We start from the raw sequence: 10,764 nt of genomic DNA on the forward strand, positions 1-10,764 counted from the left end.
TGAGAGCACAACATAGTGATACACATTCATGTGTAATGTGGAATGTTGGTATTCAATCCAACGTAGTAGATAACAACAAAAATATAAAGTTACAAGTTTGCTTGCAATTAGTGCAATGTAGAGATAGTTAACTCAGTCGGAAGGAATGCGGCTAGGACTTCAAGTCCTGGTGCACTTAAAGATAGATTTTGGAAGGCTATGCCAATTAAATATATATTACCCACATTTTCTTATGTCTTTACCCAAAATTCCTCCCCTTTTTCATGCCATAACTACTTCAAGTAGTAATATACTTCATGCATCATCTATGAATACTCATTAGTATTCCATAGAATCCAATTATACTTCTAGTATTCATTGGTTTTGGCATGAATTCACATATCAAGTATAATATTCAATGTACAACAACATATTTAGGGTAGGACATAAACTTCTAGTTGCTGGGAAGAAGTATTAAATACTTAGTATATGGATTATACTATTTCTAGGCTAAATTGGTCATTCTAAGATCAATTCATATGCCAGTATAATCCAATTGTTCATGTGCTTCTAGGAAATTCAATTTTCCTTCTACCTACATGGTAGTAGTGAACAAATAACTATAACCTTCATGGTTAACAAAGGCTTCTTTGTGAATAAAATTAATGCAAAACTTATTTAGATAGGCAAAGTTAGGCAATTGTTTATATGTGAAACATATAAATCTATAATTCATTCCATACAAGATTGACACATATTACTGCAAGTAAGAATTTCAACAAAGAATATTAAATGCTTCATATTAGTCTTCAAGCTAATAAAGCACCATTAACTCTTCTACGAGTTTACAAAATCCACTTAATTCAATGAGAATTAAAACTTGAAGCACCACTACCACTACTATCAATACTTCAGGATATGAATTTCAAAGACAACAAATCTAAGCACATGATTTAAGTTCTTCTTCAAGAAAGCCCTCCATTCTTTCATGTCTTAACTTCTATACATGGCAGGCGGTAGCTTCATGCTTTATTCTCAATAGTTATCATATATAGTCACAAGCCTTCTAAGGGGTGTAACATATGCAAGCCATAGATTCAAAATTATTGCAACTGACAATATCCTAGTTTATAAAGTGAAAGCTCTAGTTTGGTTTTGGTTAATTGATGAAACCCTAAGTGCTAACCTAGTTTATCAAAGTGATTGTGAGATAGGTAGCACTACTCCAAGTGATGAAGCAATGGCGAAGATCATGACAATGGTGATGGCATGGTGATGATCAAATGCTTGAACTTGGAAAAGAAGAAAGAGAAAAATAAAAGGCTCAAGGCAAAGGTATAAATAGTGGGAGCCATTTTGTTTCGGTGATCAAGACACTTAGCGAGTGTGATCACATTTAGGATCGATAGTCGTACTATTAAGAGGGGTGAAACTTGTATCGAAATGCGGTTATCAAAGTGCCACTAGATGCTCTAACCCATTGCATATGCATTTAGGATCTAGTGGAGTGCTAACACCCTTGAAAATCATTTTGTGAAAATATGCTAACACATGTGCACAAGGTGATACACTTGGTGGTTGGCACATTTGAGCAAGGGCTAGAAACTTCACTGGCGGAGTGTCCACCCGTAGAGTGCAGATAGTCCGACGGTGCCACCGGTGCTCTTTATAGAAAAGTCAAAGGTCACTTTAAGTGACCAGACGCTGGTCTCGGTTGGACCGGTGCATCCGGTCAGTGGCAGCAGAGGGCGTGTGTTTCGGTCTTCGACCGGACACTAGCGCTAAAAGTGATCGAACGCTGGCAGGGTGCATCTGGCCAGTGCTGACATACGCTGATGTGAGGCGCACAGAGGAAACGTTGAGTGACCGGACGCGGGGTGTGTCCGGTCGAGCATGACCGGACGTGTCTAGTCATGAAATGTCGTGTTTGGAACCTTACTAGAAATGACCGAACGCTGAGATCCAGCATCCGGTCACTTTTTAACTGACACGCCTAGTCATCACTTGACCATTGAGATCGGGCGATCGGTGTTTGAAGCCGATGACACGTGGCGCACATCGCATGACCGGACGCTGAGGTCCAGCATCTGGTCAATATGACCGAAGCATCCGGTCGGCCCGTGTTCAGTGCAGAGAGGACCCCAATGACTCTATTTCATGGGGGCTTCTATTTAAGCCCCATGGCCAGCTCAAGCTCACTCTCTTGGCCATTTGCATTGACATAGCAACCTTGTGAGCTTAGCCAAAGTCCTCCCACTCATCTCCATCATTGATTCATCATCATTGTGAGATTGGGAGAGAATCCAAGTGCATTGCTTGAGTGATTGCATCTAGAGGCACTTGGTATTCGTGTTTCGCTGTGGGATTCACTTGTTGCTCTTGGTGGTTGCCACCACCTAGATGGCTTGGTACAGCAGTAGAGGATTGGCATGAGTTGGTGATTGTTCGTGGCCATCTCCGATGATTGTGAGGGGATTTGTACCTTCCCCGGTGGAGCACCAAAAGGTAACTCTAGTGGATTGCTTGTGTCATTGAGTTAGCTCACTTGTGGGTAGGTTCTTGCAGTGTCCAATCATGTGGATGAGGTTTGTGCAACACCTCTTAGCCACCGAACCACCAAGTGTTGGTTGACACAATGGGGACATAGCGTGTTGGCAAGCACGTGAACCTCGAGAGAAAATCGGTTGTCTCTTGCTATTTGGCATTCTCTCGGTGATTGATTTCATCTTCATCTTGTGATTGGTTCATCCCTCTACACGGTGGTATAATCACCCTACTCACTCTTTTATATTCTTGCAAACTAGTTGTGGCAAGCTCTTTAGTGTAATTAGAATTGAGATCTTGATTTGTTATTTAAGTTCATCTAGTGGAGCTCTTTAGTGTAGCAAGTTTGAGAGCTCTTAGTGAGTAGTATCATAGCAAGTTGTGTGTCTAGTAATCATTGCAACTAGAATTGTTGGATAGGTGGCTTGCAACCCTTGTAGAGCTAGAGCAAGTTTGCATTACACTATTTGTCTTACTAATCAAATTGCTCTAGTTGATTTGTAGAATTTTTAATAGGCTATTCACCCCCCTCTAGCCATATTAGGACCTTTCAAGTGGTATCAGAGCTGTGGTCACCATTTGATTAAGGGCTTAACAACCTCGGTGTCAAATTATGGCTCAAGTTGTGTTCAACCATGTGGGGGGCAAACCACCGTTCTTTGATGGCACATGCTATGATTATTGGAAGAGAAAGATGAGGATGTATCTTGGTTTAATCAATGATCAAGTATGGGAAGTGACCGAGAATGACTATGCTATCATTGATCCCGATGATCCCACCAACCAAGATAAGATCAACAAGCAATGCAATACAATGGCTCTCACACCATATACAATGCCATTGATTCCAAGGTGTTTGAGCAAATTAGGGATTGTGAAAGAGCAAATGAGGTGTGGAAGAGATTGGAGGAAACATATGAGAGCACACCGGCGGTGAAGAGTGCTAAGTTATATATCCTCAAGGATAAATTGACAAGCTTCAAGATGAAGGAAGATGAGAGCATTCCAAAGATGTTCCATCGTTTGCAAGTGATTGTCAATGATTTGAAGGCATTAGGAGAGAAGATCAAGGATGATGATGTCTCTCATCGGTTCTTGATGTGCCTACCTTCAAGATTTGAGATGTTGAGATTGCTCATCATAAGAGGAGGATTGAAGGAGATTACCCCCAACCAAGTACTAGGTGATGTCATGACCCAAGAGACATACCATGTGGAAAGGGAGGGGGATGACAAGGATGACAAGAAGGAAGAAGAAGACAAGAAGAAGAAGAGTATAGCATTCAAGGCTTGCTCATCATCATTCAAGAAGAAGGGCAAGTCTAAGAAAGAATCAAGTGATGATGATGATCTTAGTGATATTGATGATGAAGCTATGGCCCTCTTTGTCCGTAAGATGGGAAAATTCATGAAGAAGAAGGGCTATGGTGCAAGAAAGAGAAGAGATCACACCAAAAGCAAAGAATATGTGAGAAGATGCTACAATTGCAAGAGCCCCGATCATGTTGTAGCAAATTATCCCTACAATAGTGACAATGATGAGGATGAGAAGAAGAAGCTCAAAAAGAATAAGAAAGAAAAGAAGGAGAAGAAGGAGAAGAAGGAGAAGAGAATGACCTTCCAAAAGAAGAAGAAAGGTGGAGGCTATGTGGTCACATGGGATAATGATAGCTCTTCGGATAGTGGTAGCTCTAGTGATGATGACAAGCAATCTATCAAGAGAGCACTAGCAAGCATCACCATCAATGACAAGCTCTCCATCTTTGACACTCCATCGACATGCCTCATGGCAAAGCCTACCAAGGTAAAATATGATGTGAGTGATGATGATGAATGTGAAAGTGATACTTGTAGGAATGATGATAATGATGATGGTGAAGATGAGGAGTACACCAAGGAAGAACTCTTGGACATGTGTGAGCAAGTGCATGCTTGCAATGAGATAAAGAGAAAAGAGTGCAAAGAATTACGCAAGAAGGTAAAATTTCTTGAGCAATCCTTTGATGACCTCAATGCCACTCATGAGAGGCTAATGGAAGCCCATGAGAAGCTTGGCAAAGCTCACTCTAAGCTTGAAAAGGCTCACTCCTCTCTCATTGAGCAAGTCAAAGTGGAGGAAGCCAAGAAGGAGCAAGTGATCGTATCATGTGATGTGGGACTAACTTGTGATCTTATTGATGAATCTTTTTATAAGCCCATTGTAGTTGCTCCCACTAAGTCTTCTTGTAGCACTACCACTTCCACTTCACCTTTGAGTGATGGTCTCTCTTGTGATACCTCACTAATGGTGGAAAATGAGACCCTCAAGAAGGAGGTGAATGAGCTCACTCGTGCCTTAGGCAATGCCTATGGTGGAGATGCCCGCTTGCTAAAGTGCTTGGGTAGCCAAAGGTTTTCTCTCAACAAAGAGGGATTAGGCTATACCCCCAAGAAAGGCAAGGTAGCCTTTGTCACTCCCAAAGCTTTGTGAAGGGCAATGGTCGGTTTTGCAATAGATGTAAGCAAGTTGGGCATATAGAGCAATATTGCAAGATTAACAAGAACAAGCTACCTAATGTATCCTCAATTAAATTTGATTCTTGTTACATGCTTTTTAAGGGTGCCAATGGTGTGAAGGCTAAGTTCATTGGTACACCAATTGTGGGCCCAAAGAAGAAGGCCATTTGGGTACCAAAGACCTTGGTAACTAACCTACAAGGACCCAAGCAAGTTTGGGTACCTAAAAAGGATTGATCTTCTTTTGTAGGTCAATTATAAAGCCAGAGGAAGGCATTGGGTGCTTGATAGTGGGTGCACACAACACATGACCGGTGATCCAAGAATGTTTAATTCAATCAATGAAAACAAGAGCAATGGGATTGATAGTATCACATTTGGTGACCATGGCAAAGGCAAGGTCAAAGGGCTTGGTGAGATTGCAATATTCAATGACTTGAGCATTTCCAATGTGCTACTAGTAGAAAGCTTGAACTTCAACCTTTTGTCAGTAGCTCAATTGTGTGATCTTGGTTTCAAGTGCATATTTGGTGTGGATGATGTAGAGATTATAAGTGTAGATGGCTCTAACTTGATATTCAAAGGATTTAGATATGAAAATCTATACTTGGTTGATTTCAATGCTAGAGAAGCTCAATTGACAACATGTTTGATCACTAAGTATAGCATGGGTTGGTTATGGCATAGAAGGCTTGGTCATGTCGGAATGAAACAATTGAATGAGTTGATCAAGCATGATTTAGTTAGAGGCTTGAAAGATATCACATTTGAAAAGGATAAGCTATGTAGTGCATGTCAAGCCGGAAAACAAGTTGGTAACACACATCCTAAGAAGAGCATGATGAGCACATCTAAGGCATTTGAGTTGATGCACATGGACTTGTTTGGACCAACCACATACACAAGCATTGGTGGAAATAAATATGGATTTGTGATTGTAGATGATTTCACTAGATACACATGGATGTTCTTTCTTGTTGATAAGAGTGATGTATTTGCAACTTTCAAATCTTTTGTCAAGGGCATTCATAATGAGTTTGAAACAACCATCAAAAAAGTGAGAAGTGACAATGGAAGTGAGTTAAAAAACATAAGAATTGATGAATTGTGTGATGAATTTGGAATTAGACATCAATTCTCGACCAAGTATACTCCTCAATCAAATGGCTTAGTTGAAAGGAAGAATATAACTTTGATTGACATGGGAAGATCAATGTAGAGTGAGTATAATGTGAGTAATTCATTTTGGGCTAAAGCAATCAACATGGCTTGCTACTATAGCAACCGACTCTATTATCACCCCATGATGGAGAAGGCACCTTATGAGCTATTGAATGGAAGAAAGCCCAACATAGCATACTTTCAGGTTTTGGTTGTAAATGCTACATATTGAAGAAAGGCACTAGATTGAGCAAGTTTGAAAAGAAATATGATAAGGTTTCTTGCTTGGTTACTCCACTACTAGCAAGGCATATAGAGTTTGGAATTTGGCTAGTGGTACTCTTGAGGAGGTTCATGATGTGGAATTTGATGAAACAAATGGTTCCCAAGAGGAAGATGAGAATCTAGATGATGTAAGAGGCACTCAATTGGTCAATGCAATGAAGAACATGAACATTGGTGATATAAGGCCTAGAGAAGGTGATTGATGTTGAAGATGACAAGAATCAAGTGCTCTCTAACTCAAATGTGCAAGCTAGTGGTTCTCATGATCAAGTTCAAGCAAAAACTAGTGATGACAAAATGCATGATCAACAACAAGTGGCTAGTTCATCATCTCAACCAAGTGATCAATCTAATGCAAGCAATCAAGTGCAAGTGCTCCAACCAACCAATGTTACAAGAGATCATCTATTGGACACTATAATTGGTGATATTTCAAGAGGTGTGCAAACTAGATCAAGATTGACCTCATTTTGTGAGCATTTCTCTTTTGTGTCATCCATTGAACCTAAGAAGATAGATGAAGCTTTGAGGGATGTTGATTGGGTCAATGCTATGCATGAAGAGCTAAACAACTTCACAAGAAACCAAGTATGGGAGTTAGTTGAGAGGCCTAAGGATCATAATGTGATTGGAACCAAGTGGGCCTTTCGAAACAAGCAAGATCAAGATGGGATAGTAATAAGGAACAAAGCAAGATTAGTGGCTCAAGGTTACACTCAAGTTGAAGGTCTTGACTTTGGAGAAACATATGCCCCAGTTGCAAGATTAGAAGCAATTAGGATCTTGTTAGCCTATGCTTGTGCCCACAACATCAAGTTGTACCAAATGTATGTGAAGAGTGCATTTCTCAATGGGTACATCAATGAGCTTGTGTATGTTGAGCAATCCTCCCGATTTTGAAGATGAAAAGAAGCCCAACCATGTTTACAAGTTGAGAAAGGCTTTGTATGGATTGGAACAAGCACCTAGAGCATGGTATGAGAGATTGAGGGATTTCCTACTCTCTAAGGGATTCAAGATGGGAAAGGTTGACACCACTCTCTTCACCAAGAAGCTTGGAAATGACTTGTTTGTAATGCAAATATATGTTGATGATATCATATTTGGGTCAACAAATCAAGATTTTTATGAGGAGTTTGGTAAGATGGTGGCAAGTGAATTTGAGATGTCCATGATTGGAGAGCTTAGCTACTTCCTTGGTCTTCAAATCAAGCAAATGAAGAATGGCACATTTGTGAGTCAAGGCAAGTATATCAAGGACATGCTCGTGAAGTTTGGAATGGATGATGCTAAAGCTATTAGTACACCAATAGGGGACAAGTGGAAGCTTGGATAGTGATGCTAGTGGCAACATGGTGGATCAAAAGATGTATCGGTCTATGATTAGAAGCCTACTCTATGTGACCGCATCAAGGCCGGATGTGATGTTTAGTGTATGCATGTATGCTAGATTCCTAAGCCTCACCAAGAGAAAGTCATTCGAAAGCAACAAAGAGAATATTGAGGTACTTGAAGCATACACAAAATGTTGGATTGTGGTATCCCAAAGGAGCAAGATTTGAGTTGATTGGATATTCGGACTTCGATTATGCGGGATGCAAAGTTGAGAGAAAGAGCACATCAGGGCACATGTCAACTATTGGGAAGATCACTTGCGTCTTGGTCATCAAAGAAGCAAAATAGTGTAGCACTTTCAACCACCGAAGCGGAGTACATTTTGGCCGATAGTTGTTGTGCTCAATTACTTTGGATGAAGGCTACTTTGAGTGACTTTGGAATCAAATTCAAGCAAGTGCCATTGCTATGTGATAATGAGAGTGCCGTAAAGCTCACCAATAACCTAGTGCAACATTCAAGAACAAAGCATATTGATGTCCTGCCATCATTTTATAAGAGATCACCAACAAAAAGGGGACATTTGCATTGAGAGTGTGGGCATCGAAGATCAACTTGCCGATATCTTCACCAAGCCACTTGATGAGAAGAGGTTTTGCAAGCTAAGGAATGAATTGAACATACTTGACTTCTCCAATATGTGTTGATGCACCCCCCACTTATATGACATGCCTCTCCTTCGAGCAATCCAAGGTAAAAGTTGATTGTCATGGCATACATACTTGCTAAGGACATGTTTAGTGCATCTTGACATATTTCACATTTGAATAGGCTCATTCATGAAAATCAAATGAATTTGATGCTCGTATGGTACCACTATTGCTTGTATGCTTGAAATGATCTAGTGGTAGCATATGACATGTTTGTGGGCTTGTAAACCTAGTGTTTGATTTAGAAAATAAGCTATAAGTGTTTAACTCAACATGGTACAAGATAACCCTTATTTGGAGGTAGTGAAGAAGCTTGTCCTTGGATCAAACCGAGTTAAATATCTTTTGCAAAGTAATCTAGATTGAACCAAATTGGGAAAATGATCCTCATTTCACATGGTTTCACCCCAACCTATCTATAATTTGAGCTCACCTTTTGTGCTAATTGTTGACAAAGGGGGAGAGAAATTCACAAAGATAATAAGATAGGAGGAGCAAACAAATGAAATGACATTGTAAGGGGATCAATAAAAAATGCACACAAGTAGGGGGAGCAAGCTCATAAACTTGTATGTTGCATTTTGATGTGCATTTCATATATTTGCTTGCATAGCACAAGTTCTAAATTTTAATATCCATGCTTGTGTGGTGTATGCTAGTTATAGGCTTGAATGATGAAATGAAAAACTAGCATGCATAGGCTAAAGTAACTAGACCTATGTTCATTCTATTGAAACTAGACCCTTGCTTGTAATATTGATCTCATGGGGTATTCTAGTTTTTGTGTATGTCTAGTTACTAATAGGTGCTAAGGATGGTATATTGGTGCACTCTGATTGGTATCATGCTTCAAAGGTCCATCTCTTATACCTTAGCATCATATGGTAGAAATTGTCTCCTATATTTCCTATCTAAGCATATGTGCAAGCTACAATCCATACTCTTAGCACATATGTAGGGGGAGCAATTGCTACCATTTGCAAGTTCATGAAACTTGTCCATATTCTTTTACACATGGTAAATATGCTTGGGCAAGCAACATGGATCCAATTAAATTACAATTCATATCTTTGTGAAAGGGTTGTCATCAATTACCAAAAAGGAGGAGATTGAAAGCTCTAGTTTGGTTTTGGTTAATTGATGAAACCCTAAGTGCTAACCTAGTTTATCAAAGTGATTGTGAGATAGGTAGCACTACTCCAAGTGATGAAGCAATGACAAAGATCATGACAATGGTGATGGCATGGTGATGATCAAATGCTTGAACATGGAAAAGAAGAAAGAGAAAAACAAAAAGCTCAAGGCAAAGGTATAAATAGTAGGAGCCATTTTGTTTCTGTGATCGAGACACTTAGCGAGTGTGATCACATTTAGGATTGATAGCCGTACTATTAAAAGGGGTGAAACTCATATCGAAATGCGGTTATCAAAGTGCCACTAGATGCTCTAACTCATTGCATATGCATTTAGGATCTAGTGGAGTGCTAACACCCTTGAAAATGTTTGTGAAAATATGCTAACACATGTGCACAAGGTGATACACTTGGTGGTTGGCACATTTGAGCAAGGGTTAGAAACTTCACCAGTGGAGTGTTCGCCCGTAGAGTGCGGACAGTCCGACAGTATCACCGACGCTCTTTACAAAAAAGACAAAGGTCACTGTAAGTGATTGGACGCTGGTCTCGGTTGGACCAGCGTGTCCGATCAGTGGAAACAGAGGGTGTGTGTTTTAGTCTTTGATTGGATGCTAGCGCTAAAAGTGACCAGACGCTAGCAGGGTGCGTCCGGTCAGTGCTGACGTACGCTGATGTGAGGTGCATAGAGGAAACGTTGAGTGACCTGGACACGAGGTGTGTTCGGTCGAGCATGACCAAACGTGTTCGGTCATGAGATATCGCGTTTGGAACCTTACTCGAAATGACCGAATGCTAAGATCCAGCATCTGGTCATTTTCTAACTGACGCATCCGGTCATCACTTGACCATTGAGATTGGGCGATCGGCGTTTGAAGCCGATGACACGTGGTGCACATCGCACTGACCGGAAGCTGAGGTCCAGCGTCCGGTCAATATGACTGGTGCATCCGGTCGGCCCAGTGTTCAGTGTAGTGAGGAGCCCAACGACTCTATTTCATGGGGGCTTCTATTTAAGCCCCATGGCTAGCTCATGCTCACTCTCTTGGCCATTTGCATTGACATAGCAACCTTGTGAGCTATGGTAGAACCTCCTAAATTATAGGACCCACATGCACTTGT

The sequence above is a fragment of the Miscanthus floridulus genome, chromosome 1 (genome assembly GCF_019320115.1).
Source record: "Miscanthus floridulus cultivar M001 chromosome 1, ASM1932011v1, whole genome shotgun sequence".
Taxonomy (NCBI): Eukaryota; Viridiplantae; Streptophyta; class Magnoliopsida; order Poales; family Poaceae; genus Miscanthus; species Miscanthus floridulus.